At 47.0% G+C, this 5,130-nt stretch overlaps 1 protein-coding gene across 3 annotated transcripts in view; it reads left to right on the top strand.

The window, feature by feature from the left end:
- Nucleotides 1–1,526: 1,526 nt before the first annotated feature.
- The window catches only part of Pnpla8 (patatin like phospholipase domain containing 8), a 44,032-nt gene continuing 40,428 nt past the window's right edge, over nt 1,527–5,130 (top strand). The window contains exon 1 of one of the 3 annotated variants that reach the window (XM_069996196.1): nt 1,527–1,671. The gene's annotated coding sequence lies outside the window, so the exon portion shown is untranslated. The remainder of the gene's footprint in view (nt 1,672–5,130) is intronic. The other 2 variants (XM_069996197.1, XM_069996198.1) reach the window with 2 other exon arrangements.

Raw genomic sequence — 5,130 nt, forward strand, 5'->3', positions numbered from 1 at the left:
AAAGGCTAATATTGCAAGGCTTGGACATGCCACCATAAAACATCACTTAAACACACCTTTAGTGCATCTTCAGGGCACAGAAATGATCTTTAGATTTAAACAGACAAAAGAATTTGGGAATGGGGTAAGAGGAATGTATAAACTTCTCAGTCACAGGTGTGGCCTGTTGACCTTTATCTTAATCCTTGTTTTGGCAGAAGTTTCTGAGGAAAAGTTGTTACTGTTGATCCCTGAGGTTGCTAATTCTTTTCTTTGGGACAGTTTTTCAACCCTCCTGGTAAACATTAATTTGTACTGTCCTCTTGGGATTCTAAAGGAGTGTTAGGTGAATGGCTTAAACAAAGAGGAAATGAAATGGACTAGGTTCCTAGCTTTTCCCTTCCTGTTAGTGGGTCCAAGTAAAAATTCAGTACTTTTCAGCAAAAGCAGCTTTAAGTACCTGTTGGATAGCTTGTGTACTTCTGGGATTTGCCAAGCATTATGATGTACTACAATACAACCACCTGTGCCCCAAAAGCCAAACAGGCTGGCTTTTTGTTTTAAGACCTCAAGTTACAGCTCTGGCTGGCCTCAAACTCATGATCTTCCTACTTCAGCTTCCTTATAGTCAACTGTCTATTAAAAACAACAACAAAACTTATTTCCAGTCCAACAATAGTGTTTGGCAGTCCACATAATTCCCCTTTCTAAAGAATATTACAACCATCTTACAAAGTGTTACAGTATCTTTTTCAATTTATTTTTGTCGGTGGTGGCCTGAACTCTGGGCCTGCGAGTTGTCCCTCAGCTCTTGGCAAGCACTCTACCACTGAGCCACCTTCCCAGCCCAGTGTTACAGTATTGACCCCCAGGAGATGAAATTCAGAACACGGAATCTATTGACAACTAGTTACCCCTAGCTAAGCGGTGGGCCTTCCTCGTGTGCGTGAAAGGGAAGAATTCCGAGAAAACAGGGCTGGTGGTATATGCTAAGTCCAATGCCGTAAGTAGTGTATGCGAAAGCGCTTCTGAGTGACATCTGGACCTGTGGCCAAGCCTAGGACAGTCACCAGGAACAGAGCGTGGAGGGGCCGTGCCGCTCCCCCCCCCCCCCCGCCCCAGGGCCGGCCACGCCGGCCTCCGCTCGCGGACAGGGCCTTCAGGGAGTGGGGAGGGAGGCGTGCACGGCTCCGAGGGGCCGCGCAGGCTGCTCGCCCGCAGGCAGGCCCGGGACTCCATCCGGGACTCCATCCAGACCTCAGGTACACAGGGCAAAAACCACTGGACCTCCTCCGAGCGCCCTACCACCACAAAAGCCCAACAACCCTTGACTTCGCCAAGCCGCGCCTCCCCGGGAGCACGCACACACGTCCGTCACGGAAGCCCGCCTGTACTGCGTCTCACTGCGCATGCTTGGACGGGAACCGAGTAAGGATTTGTCAATCGTCGAGCCGAAAGGAAGCCAAGGAGCCATTCCTGGGCGGGCAGGTCAAAACCCACAACTCGTGCGTCACTTCCGCCGAGGGGCGGGGCCGAGTGGGAGGTGCAGCCGCCGCGGCGTTTCTGTTTGTGTTGGGAGCTCAGCTGACGCGGGCCGGGCTGCTCAGCTGATGTGGTTCGAGTGACCGGCTGTGGCGAGTCGCCAGCGACGCCGCCGCGGCTGCCGCCGAGAGGGTTGCGGCCTGCATCCCGGTGAGTGGGCGCCAGCGGACCGGGGCCGGACGCTGGGCAGGCTGGTCGCTCCGGGCACTTGTCCAGCCCCCGAGGCTTCCTGTCTCTCTGCTGTGGGCACCCCAGGAATCTGAGGCTGGGGAGAAGCGCTGTTCCGAGGTCCCATCCCTGCGGTTCCGGACGCCGGCCCGGCCCGGTCCGGGAGGGGGCCTCAGGCCCGGGACTGGTGGGTAGCGCCGCCGGCCTCCTCTGCGCCCGTAGGCGTTGCTTCCCCCGGCCGCCCCGCGCCCCCGTCCCGCCCCGCGCCCCCGTCCCGCCCCTGACCTCCCGAGCCAGCCTTGCTCTGGACCGGGCACTGTTCTCCGCAGTCCGCCGGTGGCCAGCGACGGGGTCCCGACTGGACATGGTTTTCGACCTGTGCGTGTGCGCCTGGTGCACTGCATTACTTGCTAATTGTATTTACCAGGTCCCCCCCCCCTTTTTTATCGCCCTACCCACCTCTGATGCCATCCGGGACGGAGGTTGATTGCACGAATTCGGGTGTGTGCACAATTCTTTAGTGCCTTGTTTGCATGTTTATGTCGGGATTCCAAGCCTAGTACCGTGATAACTTTAAAGAAATATGGTGACTTTTAAAGAGAAAACTGGGTAGAGACGTGACATAAGAGGCCTTAAAAATACTGTTTTTTTTTTTATTCCCAGGAACAAGTAGATGTGTTCTGAATCTGCACTCGTAATTGGTCAAAAATACTTTAAATGTTTCAGGGTATCAACGAAATGCCATTTAAACAATGGAATATTAAGAGCGTAATTGTGAGGTTTTTTCTTAGATTTTAATATTATTAAGTAGCGGTACAAAGGGGTTATGAGTACAGTACTTCTTGGTCAGTGTCACCCATCTCTTCCTTCCTTTTACCCATTTTCCCGGTTCCCTTTCCCTCTATCTTCAAGTTACATTGTTTGTTTTGTTGTTGTTTGCAGAGCTGAGGGCTGAACTCAGGGCCTTGCACTTGCCAGGAAAATGCTCTTCCACTGAACTAAATCTCCAACCCCATAGTTCATTTTTTACATAATGTACATTGAATATGACAGTATTTGCTCCCCCTTCTTCCATTTTGAGAATTTTTAAGTACATTAATCTGAACCAAGAGCTTATGTTTCCATAAGAGCCTATGTTCCTCCTTGTGTTATTTTGCAGTCTTGCTTATACAAATTAATTGTACTTTCAATATGAGAATATGCTTTTTATAATTTCTGTTAATGAAGATTTCTTATTATGTTTATTTCTACATCAGATTTAAGTTAAAAGCTGTGAATAGTGTACTTCTCATGAGTGCTGTTGGAAGTCAGGATCAGTTTCACTAGTTTATATATATTCACTTGTTTCCCAGGCAAAGCTGAGACCAGAACAGCTTGTGCTGAGTTGTTTTCCTCCCTAGTTGTGAGAAAGACTGAAATGTGCATATTGCTTCACTTCTGGAACATACATTTCTGAAGAGGTCAAATCTCTTGGCCCTAGACACCTTCCTGTCCTTACTCTGACAATATTCCCCGTCTTCTATATTCTTTATATTTTAGAACTTCCTCTTGAATTTTTAGGGTTGCCTTTTCCCCAATGCTATTTTTTTTGGTGCCAGTCCTGAGGCTTGAACTCAGGGTCTGGGCACTGTCCCTGAGCTGCTTTTGCTCAAGGCTAGCACTCTACCAGTTGAGTCACTGCGCCACTTTTGGGTTTTCTGTTTATGTGACACTGAAGAATCTAACCCAGGGCTTTGTGCAGGCTAAGAAGGCTACCACTAAGCCACATTCCCAGACCTCCCTTAAAGCTTTGATCTAAAACCATCTATTTTCTTGAACCTCCTTATCTTTTTTTGTAATCACAGCCTTCTTTTTGCTTGTTTTTGTTTTCTTGCTGGTCTGTAACTCCAGTCCTGGGTGCTGTAGTGAGCTTTATCACTCAGGGCTAGAACTCTACTACTTGAGTCACACCTCAGTTTCTGGTCAGTCTGTCTGTCCATTCCCCTCCCTCCCCCTTAATTGGAGATAAGAGTCTCACAGCTTTTTATGTATGATTGGGCTGTTTTCCAACCCTGATCCTCAGATCTCAGCCTCTGAGATTCCAGGTGTGATCTACCAGCCTCTACCTCCACTTCCAACTTTTTGATGATTAACTGGAGGTGTGAGTCTCCTCAGTAGCTAGGATTATAGGTATGAGTCACTGATCAGTTTTCTTCTTTCATTAGTGTCCTTCTAATCAAAATATGGCTCCATTCCTTAGTTAATTCTCCATTCCTAGTGAGTGAAGGGGTGACATTTCCAAAATGAAATTTACTCTTTTCCTGATTGATTTTGATTTAATACATGTAGTTTCTGTCTTTCCTTTTCCTTTCTCTTCTTTCTGTCCTTGTTTCTTCCTCTGTGTGTGTCTCTCCCTTCTCCCTGTCTCCCTCTTTCCCCCCTCCCCCCTTTCCCCCTATCCCCTTATTCTTCTCTCATCCTCCCCTCTCTCATCCTCTCTCCCTTCTCTTTTCCCTCTCTCTCCTCTCTCTTCCCTCTCTCTCTACTCTCCCTTCCACTCCCTTCCTTTCCTCTCTTCATCCTGGGGCTTGAACTCAAGGCCTGAGTACTGTCCCTGAGCTTTTATGCTCAAGGCTAGAACCCTATTTGAGCCACAGCTCCACTTTCGACTTTTTGTATGGTTAATTGGAGATCAGTCTCACAGAATTTCCTGCCTGGTCTGGCTTGGAACTATAATCCTCAGAGATCTCAGCCTCCCAAGTAATTAGGATTACAGGCAAGAGCAACTGGCTTTAATAGTGTAGTTTCTAAGACAAGTATATTAAAATTCGTCACCTTGGTCATGAAATAATATTTCTGAAATGATTCTCACTTTTTGGTTTTATATTCTGTATTTCAATGCCAAGTTAATACATGGTTATTCACATATAATTAGCCAACTGATTTTATCTTTTTGAAACAATGCAAAACTCCATAATCATTCTCCAGATTTACTTTGCTGGTGCTACCTGTGATTCTTCACCTTCCCTACTTCTTTTTAATCACCTGGTCCTTGCTTTTCCTGAATAAAGAGCTCACTTATGTTTCCAAGGTATTGATCGCTTTCTTCTGCCTAGGATTTATATTCACTTAATATTCACATCTTCACCTCATTCCTTTCCTTTCCCTTGACCTCCTGTCATTCCTTCCTCTTCCCTTCCTCCTCTCCTTATACTGAGATTTTGAAATCAATTTTGAGGCAAGGAATCCATCACTTGAGCGATACCTCAAGCCATTTTTTGCTTTTATTTCTTTTCCTACAGTCTTTCCCTCAAGGTAGCCTTGAACCTGGATCCTCTTATCTCCACCTCTTAAATAGTTGTAATTATAGGCATGAGCTCATCCCTGTAATAAAAAATATCATTCCTATGCCTTTCCTCTCACCTTCTGCTTTATTTCAATTTAGGCACTTTTTTTTTGGGG

This window comes from Dipodomys merriami, unplaced genomic scaffold (genome assembly GCF_024711535.1).
Source record: "Dipodomys merriami isolate MVZ:Mamm:240054 unplaced genomic scaffold, mDipMer1.0.p SCAF_5, whole genome shotgun sequence".
Lineage (NCBI taxonomy): Eukaryota > Metazoa > Chordata > Mammalia > Rodentia > Heteromyidae > Dipodomys > Dipodomys merriami.